Below are 26,819 nucleotides of genomic sequence, written 5' to 3'. Positions count from 1 at the left end.
GAAGTCCATATTTTCGTCCTTTGGTCCTTGCCAGTACTTAGTCTCCGACAACGCCAAGGCCTTTACATCGAACCTGTTTAAGAAATTTTGTTTCAGCTTGTCCGTTTCTCATGTTACCACGTCCCCCTATTACCCTCAACCTTCTTACGCTGAGAGGGTTAACCGAAACTTGCGGTCTGCCCTCATTGCCTTTCACCACGATGATGTTTTGAGGTGGGACACGTCGTTGCCATAGCTTGCATTTGCTTTCAATTCTGCGGTACACGAGGCTCATAAATTTTCCCCTAATTCTCTCATGTTTTCTTTCGTTCCTAACTCTCCGCTCACCAACTTGTGGAATATAAATGAGTTATTGCCAGAAAAGATTAACCCGCTAACATCAGGGCCATTTGGAGGAAGGCTAAACAAAATCTGAAGGTCTCGTTTGAGAAGAAACGGGAGCGCTATGATAGGGGGCGCCGTCCTACCGATCTTGCCGTCGGGGACACGGTGTTTGTTAAGAATTTTGTCCCGGGGGGAAGCTTGCTCCTCCCTTTCACGGGCCCTGTGAGATTATTGACTTCTTGACACCAGTCACCTTGTAGGTGAAAGATCTGGAGACGGAGAGGGTGTTCCGAGTCCATTTGTCCCAGGTTAAAGCTGCCTAGTGCTATCTGGGTTTGGTGGCATTCTGTTTGCTATGAGTGTTTTCTGTGTTATTCTTTTCCTTGTGTTTACCTTCCCTTCGGTTCCCTTGACACGTGTTCCGCCTAAGAGGGAGCTATTTTCCTCACTTGTATTTGAAATTTTGGTAGTATGTTAAGCATTGTGTAAGTCCTCCCGGAATCCCCTTCCTCCTTCATCACTCCCATACCCCGGTCCGGTGGTTCGAACTGCCTCTTGCCTGTATCTCCCCGATGCTGGGCATCAATTCGACACGTTTGCTGGCGCTTGATTTATTTTACAGTGTCTTGGAGTGACCATCTTCGCCCGTGCCTGCATGGGAAGGGCCCCCTGTGTGGGTTGCCTTGGCGTGCCTCTTCTCTAGCTGCCGAGCCCTTCATCGTTTCTTCTTCTCGGACTATGCACTGCCAGCCTACTCTTGACCTAGTGCGTGCGGGTCGCTACTGCTTTTCTCTCGTCATGTGGCGTGTTTCTGCCACAAGAACTGCCCATATGTCTGGGAAGATATTTTTCGTCGTATTCGTGATGGTTTGTGAGGCCGGTCTGGTCTCGTTAATCTACTGAGACGTTACCTTGTGAAACTACAATCTGTTTTCCAGTCAATGACCGGGTCAGGGATGGAATAAATGAAGCCCCATTTTGCGGCGAGGACAGGAATTGAGCCGGCTGCCGAAGCCTGTTTCACTCCTCTGGGGCAATGATTAATGACTGACAGATGAAATTAAATGATACTGGAGAGTGATGCTGGAATGAAAGATGACAGAGAAAACCGGAGTACCCGGAGAAAAACCTGTCCCGCCTCCGTTTTGTCCAGCACACATCTCACATGGAGTGACCGGGATTTGAACCACGGAACCCAGCGTTGAGAGGCCGGCGCGCTGCCACCTGAGCCACGGAGGCTTTCACCATTTTAATGTACTAACTACAATTTCACAGTACAATTTCAATAAATTAGTTATTACAAATGAAGACTCCACGGGAAAAACGGGATAAGTCATGTTTTGTAAATTTTTCAGGACAGCAAATTTAAACTTTCAGCATTAAAAAGAAATACAACATCCCAATTAAGTTTACGCAATATAGTTATTTTGCCAAATTTATTTCTTATAAAGGAAGTACATTAAAAAAATAACTACCAAAGTTAAATTATGGAAAAGTAAAAATTCAAAGGAAGTACACCTCTGCCACAGAAAGAACGTGATAAGTCCATCAATATCCGACTATTAATGTATCTTAATACAATAAGCCTTGAGCGAGGAGTACTAAAAATAAGGTATTCACAACAAATCAGGATTACAAATAATAAATAATAATAAATAATAATATATTAAATCAACTTTTGAACGTAAACGTTTAATATATTCACATTGCTTTGTTCATGGTATTCCACTTTTTGGTAGGTTTTTTCTGTCTTCATGTTTTTCCGTTTTTGTAATTTGGTTTGGTTGCTTTTGGGTTCCTTATGAGGTAGATTGGAATAGAAATTCTTTGCTTCCTTGCCACAAAACTGCTGAAGGACTTGAAGGTCTGCATATTTCTCATAAGATATTGGCAGGAGCTCTGAAAATATACCACTAGACTTTGTTATTTGCATAACATTAATTTTGGTTTGCCCTATAAAAATTAGTCACATATTACAGAACACTTACTATTATATGCTCGCTGAGGCCATAAGAATTCTTCAGGTCAATGTGGTTGATACTCAGGTTCCATTTCCACTTGTAAATTACCAGAACGTTCCAAATCTACATATTCAAAGGCTCCGTTGAAAGTAGTCCTGTATTTGAAGAGCTTATCTTCCTTCTCAACCAGAGCTTCTCTGAGTTGTCGTGTCTTGAAAGAGCACTTTGGTTTGTAATGGCATTTCAAAAAGGTCGTCCAATCATGTATAATCTCCTGTTCAACAGGAATTACTTTAAAAGGCCTTGGATTGACTCTTGCGGTTTGAAATGCATTAACCCAGTCATCTGGTACCTCTACAGCAGTTTTCTTTTTATCAAACCAAAGTTCTGACGAGTGTCCTCTTATCGGATATACAATTTTGACACTATCTAATCTCTTAATGGTGTGAACAACATAGTGAAGATATAAAAACATTGCGTAGTTCTTATTCTGTCCTGAGCAGGAATCACAGAATATTACAAGAACCCTGACTTTTGGATCAAGGACCTCACTCACATAATTATGCAGAAAACTAATAACTTCATTCGCTCCTTTATTTCCTACATCTTCAGTATAAGTATAAAATACTGCATCACGGTCGGACAGTCGATGAATATTGAAACTGTAGAAAGACAGTTGACGCTTGTAATAGACATCATTAGTGCTGATGTTAGGCAGGGGTAAGTTCTTTTGATAGTCCATGCAAACTGCTTCCATTCCAGCTGTCTTTTTACTTTGTTTCCTTGCTATTCGCTTTCTCGTATAAAACGTAATAGGCTAATGGCTCTTAACTGGTGAACCTGATTTTCCGTATTAAGTAATTTAATTGTATCTGTAATCTCTTGTTTTTCTTGTTCAGGGACATTTTGTGAAAGTTTTGCATTCAAAGTCCTTAATTCTTCTTGAAATTTATCACATGTTGAACAGGTATCGGTACATTGGTACCCAAATGACAAGGTAAATTTGCTGTTAAATACCTTTCTGTAGGTCTCATATGAAACTAAAAGTTCACGGTATGGTTCTTTATATAATTCATAGCATTTTTTATTGATAGTTCTTCTCGAAGGTAATTTTTTTCTGTCTTTCCCTTGCCATAGTGGCTCTTCCTTTCCTTAAATGAACCTATGTGGTTTATAACAGCTTCCCCTCTTCTTTGGATATTTTCCATGGCTGATTACCATATGTGCCTCTTTTATCCTTAGGCGATTTTCCTGTTTCCTCCATACTCGACTGTATTGTCGCCAATCTGCGCTTTGTTATTCCATGCAAAGCAATGAAGGCCTTTTGACAAATAGGAATTTCCTTCATGGAGCCATTTTGTTTCATTTTTACTATGTAGCGAAAAGAGCAATCTCTTGCATTGGAATCATCATGCCTAGGCCTTCTACGAGCAATTAATGTCACAGAAATTAATCTGGTTAAGTAAGAAGATTGATCGTTCCAGTTACATAGCAAATTTAAGTTCCTGATAAGTTCTGCTCTTTGGTGGGGTTCGATTATTTTAAAACACTCAAACAAAGAACATTTGCAGTCACTGCCTAACACATGAGACATTGCCCTCAGGTCCCTACAAACTGTACTCATTCTACCATAACTTTCTCTGTTTTTAGCTGCTTGCTGAACAGATGGCTTCTCACCTTCATCTTCCGAAGATCCACTCATTTAAAAGATCCCACACAACCCACACTACTCTCAAATTTAACAGTAAACACTATCATAAAAAAGAACACAGAATAACTTTAACCACAATTTATCACGTGCGCGCTCACAACTCAACTGACCAAACTGCTGTAAGCAGCTGTGGAACAAAACGCGTTTGGACTTGCCCCGTTCTTTCCGTGAGGAGGAGGACTTGGGATGTTCTTCCCGTTTCCACTAAAATTATAAACCTCTGTATCTCGGAGACTTGCCGCGTTATTTGAAATTAATTTCAACAGATCTGTAGTCATGATGACTGGCCACCAGAATGCGCCATAAACTCATTTTCGAGAAAAATGGATTACCCCGTTCTTTCCGTGGGGTCTTCAAATATATTTTTATAAAAATATTCTTCTTCTTCTTAATCTGATTACCCTCCAGGGTTGGCTTTTCCCTCGGACTCAGCGAGGGATCTCACCTCTACCGCCTCAAGGGCAGTGTCCTGGAGTTTTAGACTTTGGGTCGGGGGATACAACTGGGGAGAATGACCAGTACCTCGCCAGGCGACCTCTCCTGCTATGCTGAACAGGGGCCTTGTGGAGGGATGGGAAGATTGGATCGGATAGACAAGGATGAGGGAAGGAAGCGGCCGTGGCCTTAAGTGAGGTACCATCCCGGCATTTGCCTGGAGGAGAAGTGGGAAACCATGGAAAACCACTTCGAGGATGGCTGAGGTGGGAATCGAACCCACCTCTACTCAGTTGACCTCCCGAGGCTGAGTGGATCCCGTTCCAGCCATCGAACCATTTTTCAATTTTCGTGGTAGAGCCGGGAATCGAACCCGGACCTCCGGGGGTGGCAGCTAATCACGCTAACCACTACACCACAGGGGCGGACTATATAATATTACGGTATTACATATTATTATTATCAATATAAAGTATATATTGTACCGGGAACACCGCTACGACAGAAGTCCGAAGTATGTTTGTTGAACTTCGCGCGAGATGGAAGGTAGGCAGCCCGCCGAACACAGTGACGTACCCAGCGAGTGACGTGGCCGCCGTAAGCCAGCTATCCGCTACCATATATGGTAATGTTCCAGCTCATCCTCAAAAGTACATTTCGAGCTATTTTATCGCTATTTTGACACTGCCATCTTAAAAGCCCTTACAATGGACATCATCTGTTAAGATTTCAAGAAAATCCACCGAGTATTATAGAAGTTATAAAGGTAGATATTACCCGAGTTCTAGACACTTCCATGCGAACGTGTATAAAAGGAGGACCACCCGACCTACGAATTCAGTGTCTGTCACTCCGCCGTCCCTGTGACACGGGTGACAGGAGAAGTATTGTGTGTGTCGAACTTCTAGTTGACAGTCTGCGGAATCCAAGTATTTCAGTATTTTCTCTGAGTGTTGTATCGGGACTTTATCATATTGTTGAAGTGCCTGAATAGGACTTTATTTTCTGCGACCATCGTATTGGAACTTTGTCATATTGACACATTGCAACTTTGTTATTATTCGTGTGTCGTGATTAGACTTTGGTATTTTCTTAAAGTGCCATATAAGAACTTTGTTATTTTCCGAAGCGTCTCATTGGAACTTAGTTATTTTCGCCAAGTGTCGCGATAAGACTTTATTATTTTCTTAAGGTGACATACTGGAACATTGTCATCGGAACTTTATTTTCTTCGAGTGTCGTGTTGGGACTTTAACATTTTGGCACATTGGAACTTTGTTATTTCTACACATTGGAACTTTGTTTTTTTTGAAGTGCCACATAAGGACTTACTTATTCGACGACGATTGAATTTTCACGAGTGTTGTGTATCGCATTGAACTTACGTTTCGAACTTATTCGAACTTGTATTTTTTGAATCAATTTCTGGAACATTGAAACTTTCCGAGCGTGTAGGATGAACTTGTGCCCTACCAACATAAACTTACGTGTAAACGATGTGACTTGTTTTCTCAAGTGCCTCGTTGAATTTACGCCTTGTAAAGACTATGAAACTTAGGGGACATTAAACATTACGTTTAATTGTGAAATATGCAATACTTTCCAAGTGCTGCACAGGGACTTATGTTTTGATTCTTAAAGACTGTGACAATTCAGAATACGCATATCGCATTTCCAGAAAGCCTAGAACTTTCCAGTATTTTGAGTGATCCATAATTTATGAAGTCAGACTTTTTCTTTCAAATATTATTTTCTTTAATGGCTTTCACTTCGCCTATTAATGCAACAGGACAGTTTCCGAGTGCTACTTATTCAGTTCATTGCCAATATGCTTTAAATCTTCAGAACTATGCATTTAGGACTGCAGTGACAGTAATCCTCTAGAACATTCTGACTTACAGTGAGCTTGCATTATGAACTTGCATTTCTACCAGTACTTGTTCTTCGAGTGATTATTCCAGAACGTTTTGATTTAATATCTAGAGTGCAGTAACCATATTTAAAAGGTCATATCTGTTCAGACAGTGCCCTGAATGTGTGGAGTGCCGTGCAGGAAATTCAAGTGTGAATTACGTCTCGAATCGAACCCAGGAACGTGTGCCAATCTTCGAGACATTCCAGAACGTCGGGACATTCCAGAACGTCGAGACTTCCAGAACGTCGAGACATTTCCAGAACCTCCAGACATTCCAGAACTCCTCATCCGAGCAGGTGTGGTCCCTGCCCAGTCGATGTCCAGCACCATCCCAGGACTTGGAGGTACCAACCAGCCACGACACTTCCACGCTGCTGTACGAAGGTGATATGAACTTGCTTTTGATGATCAATAAACTCAATTTATCAAAATAATCTCTCAAATTGATAACTATACCTCTCTCTGTACCAGCTCCAATGATAAAGCCACTCCCTAGGTTAAGAATCATGCTCGTTCATTTAATATCAAGCGCCTTAAAGATATGAACACATTTTTACGGGTACAATATAGTTATATAATATGTTATTATTTATTATTCACTATTATTATCTAAATATATGGCCTGATTTCTGATTGAAATGAGCTGCTACTCAGGGCGATTTATGAAAAAGGGAGAGAAGTGAGGATTATGTATGGGCCTACTCGTACTGGAATTAACTTTGAACTGACTGATGAAGTTGGGGATCCAGGCGAAAACCTGTCCCACCTCCGCTTTGTCCAGTACAATTTGAATAAATTAGCTATTGCGAATATATTTTTATAAAAATATTATTACATATTGTTATTATTATTATTATTATTATTATTATTATTATTATTATTATTATCATCATCATGCAGGAGGTTTCAGCGTCAGCTTACCTTGTGCCGCAGTAATTAATCTGTGTCACTATCGAGTGGCTGCACACCCAAGTCGGAATCAGAACCGGGGTCAACACTCGAGGTAAACTAATCCCGCCGTCAATACTATTCGCTCGGAAATGCTTATAAACAGACAGAATCATATTTCTCTCGCCGGAAGTAAAAATCTTGCGTTTCTTCTTCAACTGATAACAGTCTGGTGAATTTTTGTTCGGATCCATTGCACAATAGTATCCAATAACGAGTAAGAAGAAACCTGCAAACGTACAAGAGACTACAAGAATTATGAATTAGCACACAGTACGCACATACACTGTTTTCGTAAAAGCGAAGCACACTGATAAAATTCTCTCACTGCTTTTTTAAACGGACTGTGATTGAAACTGCACCCACGTGTTCAGGAAATCCACTGAGTGAGTAAATATGGCAGCTCCGCATTGACTGCATCATTGCCAAAACTCGCTCTGAGTAGCGCACCCCCCTTGCTCCTTCACCTACCGTGTGACAACACCGAAGGCGCTGCCCCTGTCGCCCGCGCCATCCCCTGGTCTATACACTCACTTCCGCTTTAGTCTGCTCAAAAGGTGGTCCGGAGAATAATTGCCAGCAACTAGAGTTGGGTCGCGCGATTCAGCATACTGAGAATCGTATCCCGGAGCGGGTGGAAAAATTCTAACTTGGGCAGTTTTTATTGTAGAATGACGCGGAAAACGGCATATTTCATCTCCTGGGTATCATGACATACTATAGGTGACGTTGTGAACGGTCACAGTACGGACTTCGTATTTCGCCATTAGGCGAGTAAAAACAATATTTCGCGAATGAATTATTTATCTCGTGGACAATTGTCGAAGTATTCATCTGCTTCCAAACTAATGTTGTTTTTGTTTGTTCTGTGTTATAAATTGTGAGTAAAGCTGTTAAAAATTATTATTGTTATTGTTGTTAACAAGTTTGAAGTAATTTATGAATTGTTCATCATGGCAATATGCAGATTGAAAACCGCGTTTTTTGTAACACGTAGGAAGATTTTTTCACGAGCTGCCACTGAATTATTGTTTTAATAAAGAATAGACTAGGCCAATGTTTTAAGATGATATTTATTTTGCTTATGCTGTGTGTATATAGGCCCATCAGTATTTATTATATTCAGAGTCTGACTACGTGACGTAAGACTTCAAAATTTAGATTTATACGTGGTATAGGCCTACAAGTCACAATATTATTGAAGAGGTTAGAAATTCTGTGTTGGTAGCTAGGCCTATAATAACATTTGTATTATAATACATGTCTGGCTGCATGGCTAAATGGTTAGCTTGCTGGCCTTTGGTCACAGGGGTCCTGGGTTGGATTCCCGGCAGCGTCGGGAACTTTAACCATTATTGGTTCATTTCGCTGCCACGGGGGCTGGGTGTATGTGTTGTCCTCATCATCATTTCATCCTCATCATGACGCGCAGGTTGCCTACGGGACAAATCAAAAGACCTGCACCTGGCGCGCCGAACATATCTTGGGACTCTCCCGACACGAAAAGCCATACACCATTTACTATAATAATTATTATAATAGGCCCAGCATGTGGCATAAAATAGTATAGTCATTGTCTTGAATAATGTATTTGATGACTGTAAAGTTAGCCTACATTTTAAATTTTTAACATTTTTAAATTTTTAAAAATAACCATATTCGAGGTTACATGGTTTTACATAGTCTATCAGAATATACAACGCAGTATCGTCAAACTATACATAGAAATGCACTTTTTTATGTATGACTTATCGGTATGTATATAATCTTAACACACGCAAAGACAGAAAATAATATGATTAGTTAACCGATGGGTAGGCAAAATTGTACAGCTCGATATTTATATTAACATAATATTAGTTAACATAATATACTGTACCATTTTACTCGTGGTACGGTACTAATAGAAATAATAACGAAAACCTGCTACTCTTCAGTGGTAAAAATAACCAACTGCCATGGTCCCCGGGTTGTGTATAATGCTCCTTGAATGATGACTACGGTTTGATCCCCGCAAAAAGGAACTAAATATTAGTATCAATACACAACAAGCCTATAGTTTGAGAAAATACTCTTTGTTGCTCGGTGAAAACAAGCAGTTTTCCTAGTCCAGGAGTACTTTTATTCAGGACTGATTTATTGACCAGCCGCGGTTCGATCCCCGTGATGTGCGACTAATTCTGTGCCCCAGTTCCGTTAGTACTGGTAGATATCCGCTGTATTTTAAACATTCTATTTCGGTTTTGCTAATACATTGTTATTACTGTTATCATTGCCTTCTTCTTTTTCTACCACTCTTCCCACAACTGTGGGCTTGTGGGTGGGAACTGCGTCACACATGTACATTTGGTCCTGTTTAGCGGCCGGATACCCTTCCTGGCGCAAATCATATTTGAAGGGATGTAATCCCTATTGCGTGTTTCTGTGGTGATTTGTGGTGTGTTATGTTGTCTGAATATGAGGAGGAGAGTGTTGGGACAAACACAAGCACCCAGTCCCCAAGTCTGAGCTATTAAAATATCCCACCTGGCCGGGAAACGAACCCGGACACTCTGAACCGAAGGGCAGTACGATGAGCATTCAACCATGGAGTCGGACTATTATTGTTATTATAATGTATGGGAAAACTCAACTTGATGCTAGTCGGCACTTATAACCACGTCCTTTAAGAGATGAATAGCCATAAAAGTTTGAATTCGAGAATACGTCAGTCATAATATCTCATACGGTGAAAATGAATGAGACTTACAGTAAACGATAGGGAGTGACCTTTCCTGTAACTTTTGGTATGTACAGGTTTTTAATAAAATATTTTTTCGGGGATATTTGGAAAATTGTGAAATATAATATAATCGTGAACATCTGTTATGTTTCCATACACGGTAAAATTGCACAAAACGTAAAAGATCAGAAATTATATTCTAAACAACTTGTGTTATGTACAGGTTTTCGATACGGCGAATATTAACTGAGAAATCTGACGTTTACTGACTTGGCCTCCATAAAATTACTAACCCTTTTGTTACTATTGTTAACATTATAATGCGTGAGATAACTCTACTCGTTGCTGGGAGCGTCTTATAACAAGCTACTTTCAGAGCTGAAAACAAGCAATTGTCCAATTTCATTTTAAAACCTTTCCGGATCTTCTTCTGCATCCATAAGCATAACAGCCTGGCGTAATTTTCTTCAAAAACCAGACCTCAGAAATACGTAAATTCACACACATTTCGAAACTAATAATACTAAATAATCTTCCGTGTTGTCCGGCTCCATGGCTAAATGGTTAGCATGCTGGTCTTTGGTCACAGGTGTCCCGGGTTCGATTCCCGGCAGGTTCGGGAATTTTAACCATCATCGGTTAATTTTGCTGGCACGGGGCTGGGTGTATGTGTCGTCTTCATCATCATCATCATCACGACGCGCAGGTCGCCTGCTGGAGTCAAATCAAAAGACCTGCACCTGGCGAGCCGAACCTGTCCTCGGGCAATCCCGACAATAAAAGCCATACGCCATTTCACTTAATCTTCCGTGTTTAATAACATCATATTTTCAGTTGTATTAAGGTTAAAACAAATAGCCTGTACTTCGCTAAAATTGCATAAAGAATGCTCTTACCCTGTGCCGAATACATAGGCCTACGTTTAAATCAGCTGATGGGACATTTGGCTAAAACAAAATGAAGCACTCGTTGGCCACACTGTACATACCGTATATAGAGTCACTGTAGCCACGCGTAAGTAATTAAAGCCTTCTGTGTTGGCGCCAACTCCTTGTAATTCAGGAGTTTATTTTCTGAAAGACAAGCATGCATTAACTTAGCGTACGGTATTAAATACTGTAAATAGATAATATCGGATCCGATAAGTATTCTTCTAAAAAAAAAAAAAAAAAAAAAAAAACCCGACTGTAGCCTATAATTAAACAAAACAGTTTGGCATCAGATTCAGGCAGAAGAAGAAAAAGTTGCAGACTTGTGCGCATTGTGAATGCAAGAAGCGTGCTGTGTCAGATTTTTATTATTACAATGTTTTCATTCCCTACCCTGAAGGTTTGAGGCAGGCCACCTAGAGGGTAAGCCCTCTCTCCGGCCAAGAGATGAGGGCAGGTTGAAGTAGAGGTGAATGATTGAACCAAACCAAACCCCATGTTTCGCAACAGCTCCGAAGCAATCCACGCTCAACCCGAAGGTCTGCAGATTATGAGGTGTCGTGCGGCTAGCACGACGAATCCTCTCAGCCGTTATTCTTGGCTTTCTAGACCGGGGGTGAGTGAAAGAGAGGGTAAAGAATGTGAAGAAAGAAGGTGAAGGGATGGTTGGGCTTTTTGTGTTTGGCTGATGGCTTCATTGCATCAATTTGTTTTGAATTCTCCTCGAAAAAAAAAATCACTGTACAAAAGAATTTATTTCTTAGTCGGTATTCTCATCATCCCATAAAACGAACTTACAACCAAAAACATTGTTTCTCATGAACATTAAATATTCGCATACATACGGTACTTTGTTTATATATGCTTAGTTTCTTTTTCCTCCTATGGTTGCTATATGATACGATTTTCATAGTGTATTATGTTGTTTGGATGTGGTAATTTAAGTGATGGTATACAATTCTTAGTCATTAATGTTAATGTTGATATTTGCAATAATTGTTTATATTACTATCATGGATACAATTGTACAAAATAAATGTACTGGATCTGATTTTTTTTAGTCGATATATTCTTCGACCATAAAATGATCCAAAAATAAATTTACAGTGAATATACAAAGAAACAAAATTGATTACTTGGTCGGTATATTCCTCGACCCATTAAAGAAACCTATAACATTGGAAAACCAACATAGCAATATGTAATCCTTATTGCCTTGAAAATTAAAGACGTGTAGATTGTTTATGCAATAGTTATATATGGATACTACATGATGGATTAAAGTTATATAGTATAGATGGTGTCTGGTTATGGCAACTTGCAGTAAGTATAGGTATTCTGATATTTACAAATTATTTACATTAGTTACAAGGTGACAATTATTGTTCTTTAGTGTGTTAGTGGTATGTGAATGATGGGGGGAAGTGTGCTACCGATGGTCGGGTTTACATATAGCCTATATAGAACTGACCCTGTCAACTAGGTTCCGGGTTATAGGCAAGGGTTGGGTTTTCCAGTCACAGTCTCTTTATGGTCTTTGGAGATATGGTATGGCGGGGGGTTTTGAGGGGTGGTCGGTAGATGCAGAGTGGGTCTCGGCCAATAAGTGACCACGGCTAGTCCATAGCCCAACAGTTCTGCACTCTGACCGGCCAACCGAGCAGACGAGGGGTGGCCACGGCTCTACGCCTCTATATTCGGAAGACGGGACAGGACTGGACCTCACGGCTGACTCCAACCGTCGGCTGCCCTAAGAATGATTTTCCGTGGTTTTCCATTCTCCTGCACAAAGGCGAATGCCGGGACAGTTCCTAATATAGGCCACGGCCGCCAACCTTCTCACCTTCTCCGAACATCTCCTTAACAAATCTCCCGGCCTGAGAGACGGCGTCACCGTCTAAGAGGCCCGCCTCCTCCCCTGAAGGAACATTTTTAATAGTAGTAGCTGAGGGTTTTTTTTTCTTTCTTTTCGTCGCACCGACACAGATAGGCTTACGGCGACGATGGGATGGCCTTAATTAAGGTACAGCCCCTCGTGTGAAAATGCGAAACCACGGAAAGCCACCTTCAGGGCTGCCGACAGTGAGGTTCGTATCTCCCGTATGCAACTTTACAGCTGCGCGACCCTAACTGCACGGCCAACTAACTCGGCCGGAAGGGGAAGTGTTACGAGTTGGGACGTGATCGGGTTGGTGGGACTTAAGGCTTTGTCTAGGAATTTCTGAAAAGGGAGGGAGACGTGAGTGTCTAGCTTAGGCAAGGGAAAGATATACAGGTCCTTCATGTGATAGACAAAGCGGCAGACGTTACAGATAAAGAAAACACTATCGTAAGCATGTTTATCACTAAGATACATTGGCTTTTAATATGTAATTTAGCACAAAAATGCTTTATTGCAAAACCTTGCCATTATTTTTCTTTGAATTGCGTTTAAATGTAGCGCTCGCGCGGTGACGCCAGGCTTGTATGAGCAGACACACACTACTCGTGTTGCAAGTACAACAGGTAGTGACGTCACTGGCAAGCTGGCAGACGAATGATCCAAGACTATTTACGGTTACAATTTTTTTGAATTGAAAAAGGAGGTAATAGTTTTATGCTTGTTTGACGTAAAATATATAATTATGTAGAAAATTTGGCATGATATGACAAACTAAGAGAATACAGTGAGGAATACTAGTTGTGTACTTGAAAGCACTCATGAATAGCTAGCAGTTTCAAGTCGGTTGGTGAGCACTTTGCCGCGGTTGTAATTAAGACTATACTTCACAGGATCATTTCTGTAGTATGTCTTCACTCTCTACTTTGTCTAAAGTGGAGTGGTTACAGCCATGAGGATGATATAAAGCTCCTCTTCCTGAGCGTGAGGCTGACTCGAACTTGGTTCGTCCGAGATCTAGTCATCGATGATCGTTCACCTTCATTCTTCGGAATGAGGGATGGGAAGTGGTGCTGTCTGAGTGGTTGTACTCTTATGTTAATTTAATAATAATGAAGTGTTGCTTGTCCGGTCGCGACGCATGCTTCCGGTTTAGTTATGTAGTGATACAACCACATGGTGATGGTAGAACTTGTGGAAGGTTCAAACTCGAATCTATATACAGTATATAAATAACTAGCAGTTACCCTCGGCTTCGCTCGCGTCGATTAAGTAATTTGATCAAAGCAATCGTTCCTCGGCACTGAACATCCCTAAAGTATAAAAACTCACCGAAATATAGGAAGTTTCATTTACCCCAGAAACTCTCTGTAAATCACGTTTGACGTATTGCCCTTTGGCGCTAAGACTACCATGCGACACAGAAATGTATACATGTGAGAAATAGTCTGGTCTCAAGTCGAGAAAAAAATACACATTTCATTATTTTTAAACGAGATTCCAAATACCAATTTGCATGCCTGTAACATTTTCATTTTTCGAGATATAAGTATCCTCATAAAAAATAATTCAACTCACTTTTCAACTTCCTTTCACCCCCGTTAAGTGCCTTTTCCGAAAACAAAAACGTACCTGTTCCTGTATTTTTAAAGGACTTTCCAAAAACCAAGTTTCTTGTCTCTCACATGTTCAGTTCTTGACATATACTGTAGATATACCGGTACTACTTTTAAAAATTCATCCGCTTTTCCAATTCATTTCAGCCCCTTAAATGGGTTTTCCGAAAGCAAAAATATACGTGTTTCATTATTTTTAAAGCAGATTCCAAATATCAGTTTTCCCGTATGTACGTCTGTAACACCTTCAGTTTTTGAGATATAAGTATTCTCATGAAAAGAATGCAAATTCTCCTTCACTTCTTTCCATCCCTCTCACCCTTAAGTGAACTTTCCGCACCAAAACGTACACGTTTCTTTATTTTTAAAGGAAATTCAAAATACCAACTATCACGTCTGTGAAAGCTTCAGTTTTTAAGATATAAGTACCGTAATGCACGGAATTCAACCCCTTCTTTACTTATTTTCAAACCCCCTTAAGTCGATTACCAAAAACAAAACGTGTTTCTTTATTTTTAAAGGAGATTCCAAATATTAATTTCCACGTCTGTAACATCGTTAGTTTTTGAGATATAAGTATCCTCATACAAAGAAATCAACTAATTTTTCAATTCATTCACTCCCGTAAGTGGTTTTTCCGAAGACAAAATAATGGGTATTTCTTTACTTTGAAGGAAGATTCCAAATACAAATTTTTATGTCTGTAACATCTTCAGTTTTTAAGATGTAAGTATCTTCATAAAAATAATTCAACTCCTTTTTCAGCCGCCCCCACCCTCGCCTATTAATTTGATCACCCCCCACCCAATTCAAAAATGTGTATTTTCTTTATTTTTAAAAGAGATTCTAAATACCACGTTTCACGTCTGTAACCTTCAGGTTTTTGAGACATTAGTTTCTCCATAAAAATAATTCAAGTTTTTCACTTCCTTTCACTCTCCCACTTAAGTGAATTTTCCGAAAACAAAAAATACGTGTTTATTTATAAAGACGTTTCTAAATAACAATTATCACGACTGTAACATCTTCAGTATTTGAGATACATGTATCCTCATAAAAAGAACTTAACTACTTTTTCACCCCCCCCCCCCCAAGTTGATTCCCGCCCCCTCTCAAAATGTGCGTATCTCTATTTTTAAAGGAGATTTCAAATATCAATTTTCACGTCTGTAACATCTTTAGTTTTTGAGATATAAGTATCCTCATAAAAAGAATACAATTAATTTTTCACCCGCCCCCCTCTCCCAATACGTGTTTCTTTATTTTTAAAGGAGATTTCGAATACCAATTTTCACGTCTGTGACCTTCAGTTTTTGAGATATAAATTTCTCCATAAAAGAATTCAACGTTTTTGACATTCCGCCTTACGTGAATTTTCCGAAAACAAAAAATACGTGTTTGTTTATTTATAAAGGATCCTTCAAATACCATTTATCACGACTGTAACTTCTTCAGTTTTAGAGATATATTTATCCTCATAAAAAGAATTCAACTCCTCCCCCCTCCCAAATTGATTTTCCATCAAAAATGCGTGATTATTTTTAAAAGATATTCCACTTACCTGTTTTAACATCAGTAATATCTTTAGATTTTTTAGATATAAGTACCCTCATACAAATAATTCAATTAATTTTCACCCCCTTAAGTGGATTTTTCAAAAACAAAAGAATCCGTATTTGTTTATTTTTAAAGGAGATTCCAAATATCAATTTTCACGTCTGCAACATCTTTAGTTTTTGAGATATAAGCATCCTCATACAAAGAATTCAACTCATGTTTCAATTCCTTTGCCCCCTTTAAGTGAATTTTCCGAGAAAAAGAAATACGTATTTCTTTATTTTTAAAGAAGACTCCAAATACCAATTTTCACATCTGGATCATCTTCAGTTTTGAGATATCATTATCCTAATAAAAAAATTCAACCCCCTTTTCAGTCCTTTTTATTCCCCCCTCCCCCACCCTTATGTGGTTTATTTCGAAAACAAAAAATACATGTTGCTATATTTTTAAAAGATTAAAAATACAAATTTTTACATCTGTTTTTAAGATGTTCTGTAGATATGCCCATTTTAAAAATTCACCCTCTTTCTCAGTTTTCCCTTAGTGGATTTTCTGAAAACAAATTATCTATGTTTCTTTTCTTTTACAGGAGATTCAAAGTACCAGTTTTCAAGTCTGTAACATGTTAAGTGTCTGAGATAAATTGTAGGCCTAAATATACTTTTTTTAATTCTACCCCGTTTGTCACTCCCGTTCACCTCCTATTCATTGGATTTTTTTTTAAAAACCCGCATTTCTTTATTTTTAAAGGAGATTCCAAACACCAATTTTCATGTCTGTAACATCTTCAGTTCTTGAGATATAAGTATCCTCATAAAAACTTTCTTCCTTTTTTCACCACCCATAATGGAATTTTGCAAAAAAAAAAACATGTGTTTCTTTATTTTTAAAGGCGATTTCAAATACCAAGTTTTACGTCTGTAAACTTTTAAGTTTTTGAGATATAGATATCCTCATTTAAAAATTTCACCCCCTCAACGAAGGAATACCCAAAAATCCTTCCTTAGTGGGCACCTACACACTAGTATAAATGTATCCTCAAAATTTCATTTCTTTATGTCCAGTAGTTTTGGCTCGGTGATGATGAATCAGTCAGTCAGTCCGTCAGGACATGTTATTTTATATACCGTATATATAATGTTACTTATTTGCGGTGGCGGAATTTTATCATGCAGTTCCTTAACGCATCAGGAAATCTATCGTCACGAGGCTGTCACATTTGAGCACCTTCAAATACTAGGGACTGAGCCAGTATCGAAACTGCCAAGTTTAGATACCACACCTATATATATAAAATTGAGCCTGCTTTTATAACAGTTTGGTATATTTGCCTCCATAAGATGTGTTCTAGATCTCTTGTTGTTTTTACAGCAATCATGTGAAATATGGAAGTCCTTTATGTCCAAGTCTTCCCTAATATTGTTAGATGTGCGTGTCCTCTGTTTAGACATTGCTGGTCAACATTTCAAAACTTTCTTTTTATTATTATCAATATTATTCAGTGTTGTGAATTTAAAATGTTCATTGATCATATTCATAACATAGTATAGTATCAAAAGCAATGTTTAAGTTTGAATGTATTCTAACTATCCAATCAAAAACAAGCATTAATAAGAATTAATAATAATTTGTAGAAATATTTAAGCACTCTAACCCGTGTGTCCCCGCTTACCATCCAAGTCAGTCAACGGTGATCCCTGTCAACAACACGCTGCACGAATATACATACTCATGGTACACGGTCACAGCATAGTAATGGTGTGGTTACTGGGGATTAGAAACCCCCCACCCCATGGAATTTTATCAAAAGGAAATAAACAGAAACTGGAAATGAAAAAAATGAATGGCATATGGCTTTTAGTGCCGGGAGTGTCCGAGGACAAGTTCGGCTTGCCAGTTGCAGGTCTTTTGACTTGATGCCCGTCATGATGAGGGTGAAATGATGATACCCGGCCCCCGTGCTGGCGAAATTAACCAACTATAGTTAAAATTCCCTACCCTGCCGGAAATCAAAACTGGGACCATTTAGCCATAGAGCTGGACACTGACAATAAATAAGTGTAAGTCAGCTCAATGACTGGCTGTTTTAACAGGAATAGGGATGTACCACAGAGATGTAAAAGAATTGTGTACGACATATTTTGTGCCAATCTGACGTAGGGATCAGAAACGTGGATGATGAAGGAGAGGGATAAAAGTAGAATACACGCAGTAGAAATGAAGTTTCAAAAGTGCCCAGTTGGTTTAACGAGAATGGACAGAGCATGAAATGAGAGAGTTTGGGAAATGGCAAATGAAGTACCCCTACAGGAAAGAAAGAAAAATCAAGACTGCAGTGGTGTGGACCTATTAAGAGAATGGCAGAAGAGAGGATATCAAGAAAGATGTTAAAAATGGAGTTGAAGGGAAGGAGACCTAGAGCAAGATGGAGGGACAGATGGCTGAGAGATGTAAAGAAGAATATCGAAGCAAGAGGAGGCAAAACTGAGTTCGATAGCTGCAGTCGCTTAAGTTAGGCCAGTATCCAGTATTCGGGAGATAGTGGGTTCGAACCCCACTGTCGGCAGTCCTGAAGATGGTTTTCCCATTTTCACATCAGGCAAATGCTGGAGTTGTACCTTAATTAAGGCACGGCCACTTCCTTCCCATTCCTAGCCCTTTCCTGCCCCATCATTGCCATAAGACATATCTGTGTTGGTGTGACGTAAAACAGCTTGTGTGTGTGTGTGTGTGTGTGTGTGTGTGTGTGTGTGTGTGTGTGTGTGTGTATAAAAAGAGGGAGGAAATGGACAAGAGTGACAGAAGAGAAGTGGTGGATGGACATAGAATGATGGAGAGCCAGCCTGTGGTTTGAAACTGCTCCTGATGATGTGAAAGAAGGGTTTAGTCTGCACTTGTGGAGGAATTTATAGCAGCTTCAGTGCGGGCCATACAGTGACTGGACATTATATTGTGAAATCTTCTTTTGAATTGTTGACTGTTTCAGTGTTTCATCATTGCTTCTATATGTATTTTGTTTGAGGTACTTCATCTTTTTCCTCTCCCCTTATCCAGCTCCTGCCAGGTCGGGCCATTTATTGCCCTTCTGCACCTTCCCCTCTCCTTCCACCATTTCATCCCAGTCCAGGCTGCTTCTTCTTCTTCCTGCACTCCTCTTTGTCCACCTTGTTCTAGGTCTTCCTCTTGCCCTCTTTCCATCAAACTCCCTACTTGTCACTGTCCAAGTCTCAATATCCGTGCATAATACATTGTGTACATTACCTCTTTATACTTTCAGACAAGGTTTCTTACACTCCAGTAGAATGCATTGCCCTGTTGCACCCTTCTGCTAATCTCCATTCCGGCCTTGTCGACCTCTCTTCATTAAGCTTAAAATACTGGCAATTATAAATTTGTAGGCCTATATCTATGTCTCTTTGACATATGTCAAAAACAACATAAATGAATTCAGTACTAGGGAAAACATACACCTTCATGATATTCGGGGCAACGTAGACATTGACATCTGAATTCATAGGCTGCCAAAAGCAGCTCACTCACAGAAAATCAGCTGTTTAAGGTTATCTGATAAATTATCACATTCTGCACAGTCCACTCCTTTAAGCAATTTTAAAAGGAAATTGTATGATTGGTTGGTAGAAAATCTGTTTTATAATACCTCTGAATTCTTAGAAATGCATAATGTTAGTATTAAGTTTTATTAAAAGGTGTTTGTATATTTAGCCTGAATGGATCCACTGGATGTGAACATGAATTGGACGCCCCATTAGAACTGTAAGACATGATCAACTGGTTCACTCCAAATATGACCGTAATGGTTTTGTACATCAGTGAAAATTGTTATATATTTAAAAAATTAATTCATGAGAACAGTTGTAGTGTAGCGTCCACTCAGAGCTCTGACTTGGAGTTTAGAATTTATGACTGATGATGATTGCAATGACAGGCAAAACATGTACCATATACTTAAACTTCAATATAATGATTGTATTATAATCTTAAAAGACTTTAATAGTATTGAATAGGTGGTTTTCAATAAATTAATTGTTAAACATTTAATACACCACTTAGTCGAGCATCTCCTCCTTCCCAGCCCAAACTTTGCAACATTTTAGTAACGCTACTCTTTTGTTGGAAATCGCCCAGAACAAATCGTGCTGCTTTCCTCTGAATCTTTCCCATTTCTCATATTAAGTAATCGTGTTATTGGACCCATACACACGAACCATACTCTAACTGCGGCCTTACCAGAGACTTATACACCCTCTCCTTTACATCCTTACTACAACCTGTAAATACTCTCATTAACCATGTGAAGAGATCTGTGACCTTTCCTCACTACCTCATTAATGTGATTAACCCAATGAAGATCATTCCTTATACTAAATCCTAGGGACTTATACATTGTTCCCCATGAGGTGCTATCACCCCATCAACACAGTAATTAAAACTGAGAGGACATTTTCTCTTACTTACAACTTGACTTATCATCCCATTTACAATGACCTCCCTGTACAGTGGCTTAGCCACTGGAGTGTCCGAGGTTTGAATCCCAACAACATTACGAGAGATTTTTGAGAGATTTTTAGTAGGACCAACATGTGGTGTCAGGCAGTGTATCTGGTCAGGGAAGGATAATGAACAGGAAGGAAAAATCAATGTCAGACTGAAATTGTTATTTGGTTTTCACAACAAAATTGTACCTGAAATAGACACAACATTGCACGTACAGCTTTACTGGTAACATGTTCTACAGTTTCAGTTTTCTGTTATTTTGACTTATTTTAAGAAACTTCTTTACGTTACTTTTTGCTTGTGAGCTGTAGTTGCATTTTCTCTCTTCAGTAACCGGTAGTAATCTGCCAGCACGTTCTTCCGTTAGATCATGGTGGATTCTTTCTCCTTGCTCTTCGCTCAGCTTTCCCAGGTTCTCTGAGAAATGGTCCAGATGTGAACGTAATGTGTGCACCTTTCAGCTTGTACTGTAGCCTAAATCTTGGAAAGACAAGCATTCTGTCCATCATTTGTTATAATCTGCATTCTTTGTGTTCCAAGAAAGTCCCAGAATGCTTTCCATGCCGATCGTTCTGCTATGCACATAACGCCTTCAAAATTAGCATCAGGAAGAAGTTTTCTGATATCTGAACCTGATTTTGGCATTACTGATGCCTGGGAATTGTGACTGAAACGATCAGGTACCAAAAATAATAGTATGCAGTAGGGCTATGCTAGCATAGTAAATGCAAATTACTGAAGAATATTTTGAGTTATTAGGTCAACTATAACGACAATGTGACATCATTGACAGGGTAACCGCTAGTAACCTAAATCTGTTTTCCCTGCGTTTTCTGTGGGATATCCTTATTTTCCCTGCATTACATTTGGTGGGACGTGGTACATAAAAGTGACGCCCTGAGCCATCAATCACTCTTTTTCTTTTTCTTTGCAAGTTGCTTTACGTCGCACCGACACAGACAGGTCTTACGGCGACGATGGTACAGGAAGGAGCTAGGAGTGGGAAGGAAGCAGCTGTGGCCTTAATTAGGTACAGCCCCAGCATTTGCCTGGTGTGAAAATTGAAAATCATGGAAAACCATCTTCAGGGCTGCCGACAGTGGGGTTCGAACCCACTACTTCCGAATAGTGGATACTGGCCGCGATTAAGCGACTGCAGCTATCGAGCTCGATTAATCACTCTTCAAACTACTACTATTTGCTTTACATCGCACTGACACAGATAAGTCGTATGGTGACGATGGGAAAAGAAAGGCCTAGGAGTGGAAAGGAGGCAGCCGTGGCCTTAATTAAGGTACAGCCTGGTGTGAAAATGGTAAACCATAGAAAACCATTTTCCGGGCTGCCGACAGTGGGGTTCGAACCCACTATCTCCCGGATGCAAGCTCACAGCTGCACGCCCCTAACTGCATGGTCAACTCACCCGGTACTCTTTAAACTAATGCTTACGTTCATCAGGGACCTTATTCTTGGAAATGGCATGAGTGAGCACATCGGTTTCTAAACACACTCGTATAAGGGTTAGTGTTCAGAAGCTCAGGAATAAGATTCTACCAGTTCCCGCAGCAAATGGAAGTGTACTAGTGTGGATAGAAACAAACACCACTGACATAATTCTTTCTTTGCAGAAATTTTTCTGTAAAATTTCACTTCTCTGTAATAGTTTATCCTTAATAGTGACGCAAAATCCATGACAACTACTGGCAATCCGTAACAGTTAGCACATATTGAAAGCTTTTAAAATACTGAGAATTTTAAAAGGAACATTAAGCAAATAACAGTTATTGTATTTTTAATTTATAATATTATAATGTATTAGGCCTTTGCTGGCAAAATGTAGTGTTTACAGTGCACTATGTCTTCTGGTATGAGCTTTGACAACATGAAAGTGGCCGAGGTATGAGTGACACTAGTAATGCCATTCCTTATGCAGCCAGTCCCTGCTATGAATGGTGTGAAAATGTCGCTCATGGCATCGGTTGGTGCACGCATTTCAGTGGGCTTGGCAGACTGATGTGCAATAGCAACTTCTGGCTTAGTCAGGAAAGTAACAGGAAACTACCTCACTCCTCATTTCCCTAGTACACCTCTTCAGTGACACATAGGCCATCTATGACAGCTAATGGTGAACCTGTTGAGGATCCAACCAGCCTTCAGGCTGAATACCCAACATACACACAGAATGTATTATTATTTAGAGCTTCAGTGGCTCAGGTGGCAGCACACCAGCCTCTCACCGCTGGGTTTCGTGGTTCAAATCCCAGTCACTCCATGTGAGATTTGTGCTGGACAAAGCGGAGGCAGGCAGGTTTTTCTCTGGGTACTCCGGTTTTCCCTGTCATATTTCATTCCAGCAACACACTCCATTTCATTCCATCTGTCATTCATTAATCATCGTCCCAGAGAAGAGCGACAGGCTTCGGCAGCCGGCACAATTCCTACCCTCGCCACTAGATGGGGGCTTCATTCATTCCATTCCTGACCCAGTCAAATGACTGGTAACAGGCTGTGGATTTTCATTTCTATTATTTAAGTTTAGGTTTAATTAGAACAAGGCAATTTACAAATTAATGGAGGAAAGTTATTATTTATCAAAGTAAATCTGTGGAATTACATTATCGATCACACTATCTGTCTTTCTCAAAGTACTACTTGCTGCGTACGACTCGCTCCTGTCTACGTACCTGTCTCACTCTATTATTCCGTTTGGATCCAGCTTAATTTTGATGTGACAAGTCATTTTCCTGTGTTTTCCCTGCATATTTTCTGATTTTTGATTTCCCTGTGTTTTCTCTGTTCACAAATTACAAATTAGACAGTCAAACACCAACATAAAAATCATTCATAATAGTAAGTAGGCCTATTCAGCTACTGAGTTAAGTGATAACCAGGAGTTTAAACATACATTCAAATCCTTGCCAAAACCTCCAAATTTCCATGGGGATGATTTCATTCAGAGACAAACCGAAACCAGGCCTTAAACATCAGCATGCAGGGAGCATTGGATTGGCAATTACCAGTGTGTACCGTGGATCTACACAACACACAATATTGCAAGGAGATAAGGAATGAAAGGGAACATGAACTTTAACTTAAAGTGTAGAAATTTGAACTTCAGCATATTATTTCCAAACATCACCATCCACTTGATATAATCGTAATAACAATTAAACCATAATCCAAGATCAAAATTTAACAAATGGATTCAGTCTAGGATTCACAAAGTGATTTGAAAACAGCTTCAGTATTCAGTTAGTGATGATATGGGAAGAAAATGAACAAAAACTGGAGGAACAACTAAATACCTGGCAGAGGGCAATTGAAGAAACATGCATGGAAATAAGTTTAACAAAAAGTGAGGTAATGAAAATCAGTAGAGAAAACAGAAATATGAAGGATGTTGAGTGTAATGGAAACATTCTTAAACAAGTAGATGCTTTTAAATACTTAACTGGGGAAGGAAACATCAAGGAATAAATTTTGGAGAGGATAGAAAATTGCTCAAAATTTTATTAGTGTGTATCAGACATAATTAGTGTACCGGGAGGTACACCTCAACCCCGCACATTTAACAGAATTGCCTTAAGAAACACTATCTATCAAACAACTCTTGAAACGCTAATGCATAAAGTTGGGACATTAATCAGAAGATGTCACTACTGAGTAATATTTTATTTTAAAGTTTCCTAACCTGACTGGATTTATTTGTTTTGGTGTACATCAGAAGTTTGAACCTTTTTTCATAGATGTCTCTATAAAAACTGAGGTGCAAGGTGGATGATTTGAAGAAGTTTTGTGTTCATAGGTTTTTGCAACTAAATTAACTTGCATTTATTTTGGTACTTCAAGGTTTGCAACACTTCCTTCTCTTCCTGCCATCTTTTGAGTCTGGTCAATCACAAATTATCGAGTTGCCTGTGGTGCGTGTTGGAGAGTGGACGTGTGACTATTGGTGCTAGTATATTACTCCGTGTGGTGCGAGTAGGTTCGTGTGTTCAGGGTTTCGTCTTCCTTAGCTTCCTTGGGAGCGGTACGAGGTTTTGTCTATATGTCTTAAATTCTAACTCACTCCCCACATTATGGCGGAGTCGAGTGGGGGTCAGCGTATGGAGGAGGAGTCTGTAGAAGTTGATACTCGTGAGTACTCTATGGACAATACACTTGTGTTAAATGACCCACCCCCATCGGATCATAACCGTGCTTCCTCTACTAAGGTTGATGTGTATGCTCTTAAACCTGAAACGCAGACATACGATGATACCCATAAAGGCCCCTATCTAGTATTTGTGGAGGCCATTGATGTCAGTAAGAAATTGGGCAGTATACATCCCATGGCTTTGGGAAAAAATTTTTATGACCGTAAATTTTCAGGTGTTACTCAAATTGCTCGCCGAGGTCGACATAGGATTCAAATTGAGTTTCAGACAAGCACAAAAGCCAATAACTTTCTCACCAATCCTATCTTAAAGGAAAAAAATCTTAAAGCTTTTATTCCTTCCGCGTCACTATATAAGATCGGAGTTATTCGAGGGGTTGATAAAGATTTGTCTGTAGAGGAAATTTGTCAGGTTGCTGAATCGACCGCCCCTATCGTTGGAGCTCAGAGAATGAACCGCCGCTCCGTTCAGGATGGCCGGGAGAGTTATATTCCAACTGGCACCATTAAACTCACATTTCGTAGCCAGACTTTACCTGCCTTCGTCTCCATTTATCGGGTTCGAACCCAGGTCGACCCGTTTGTCTTTCAACCGACTATCTGTCGGCGATGCCAGCGATATGGCCATACCAGAAAAAACTGTAGGGCTCAACTTCCTCGATGTGCCAATTGCGCACAAGATCATGAAACTACAGTATGTACGAATCCTACCAGACTTTGTCTAAATTGTTCCGGGGAGCATTCCGTGGGATCTCTACAATGCCCCGAACATAAACGACAACAGGCTATGAAAAAACAACAGGCTTTGGAAGTTTCTCCTTTATCCTCCGAGTCCTTTTTTACCCCAGTGTCCAATAGATTCAGCCCCCTTTTGACCCTACAACAATTTCCTCCACTCCAGAAATCTGCGCCGGTTCTACAGAATCAGCAGCCCAGAAAACGTAAATTTACGGCGGTTGTCTCATCCCCCACTCCGAGTCAGGATAGGTCACCAGGGTATGATGTCCAGGGATACCGTGAACTCCTCAAAATACCTCCCTTGGCTACGCCTGCCGTATCTTCCACTGCCTCTGTATCCGGGACGAGCACTCCCTTTCCTTCCCAGCAGGCTGTGTCGCCTGCGACCGTAAAGCCAGAAACATCCCGGGCTTCGAACCCGGTTTCGAAATTAATTCCAGCTATTTCCGATAAACTTGGGGCGTATGCTAAGGCAGCTGAGCACGATGCCACATGGTCAAAAAGGCTTCTTACTCTACAGGAGGAAGTTGTGGCTCTTTTACGCAACCTCGAATCTTCTGTTGCTTCACAGAATAGGTCTACCAGGAATGCCGGTAGTAATGTAACCAAATAACACGTATTCCCTCTGATAATGGTTGTCTATCTACCTTTTACAATATTCATTCCCAATTTCGCGGTACCACAATATAGACGTGTTCGATTTTCGATATCTAACCGTAGTTACCTTATACATTTCTTTTCTCTCTCCCAACCGGTCTAGTAGTTTCGATACCTTTCTTTCTCCCCTTGGTGTTGACCCGGTCTGTTTGTGATCAGTAGAAAGTCGCCAAGTATCGGTCGCTTTGGCGTGACGATTAGTCCCTTTGTGTCCTTGTGTTTTCCTGTGTAGTCGTGTTGTTTCATTCCTTAATTTCCCACTTTTTTTTTTTTTTTACACTTTTGACTTTATTTGTTAACCTCCTCCATACTTTGGTTTCTCTTGTTCGGTTACGTGGCTGGGTATACCGCTCTCAAGCGAAGCCCATTAAATAAATTAGACAAGACAAGACAAGACAATCACAAATTATCTGTAATTATTTTTCAGCCAATTATAGGCTTCTTGTAGGTTTTGGTTAGCCAATAAAAATGAGAGGGTGTGTCCGGATTTCGTCCAGAGCCTTCTCAAATCCTCCCCTCAGGTATATATGCTGCAGCTTTTCCTAGTTACCTTGTCTTATTGATCGTCAGATTTCTGAGTGTGTGTGTTAAGACAGGAGGTAGGCTGCCCCATTCTTTGGCAGGCAGAACATCAGCCCAGGTAATGGCCACCAGTTTTATATTTCTCTAGTTATCTCCGCAGACTTACCCGAGGGGAAGGTTATAATTTCTAACTATGTAACCATCCGTTTCCTAAGAATGTAAACTACTTCT

At 39.9% G+C, this 26,819-nt stretch overlaps 1 non-coding gene across 1 annotated transcript; it reads left to right on the top strand.

The window, feature by feature from the left end:
* Positions 1-13,700: 13,700 nt before the first annotated feature.
* LOC136859277 (small nucleolar RNA U3) lies at positions 13,701-13,910 on the top strand. The gene has a single exon (XR_010858933.2). It is a non-coding gene; the product is annotated as a small nucleolar RNA U3 (small nucleolar RNA).
* The last annotated feature ends 12,909 nt before the right edge of the window (positions 13,911-26,819 follow it).

This window comes from Anabrus simplex, chromosome 1 (genome assembly GCF_040414725.1).
Source record: "Anabrus simplex isolate iqAnaSimp1 chromosome 1, ASM4041472v1, whole genome shotgun sequence".
Classification (NCBI taxonomy): Eukaryota; Metazoa; Arthropoda; class Insecta; order Orthoptera; family Tettigoniidae; genus Anabrus; species Anabrus simplex.
Note: the sequence above shows the minus strand (reverse complement) of the source record. Positions and strands in the feature narration are given on the sequence as shown.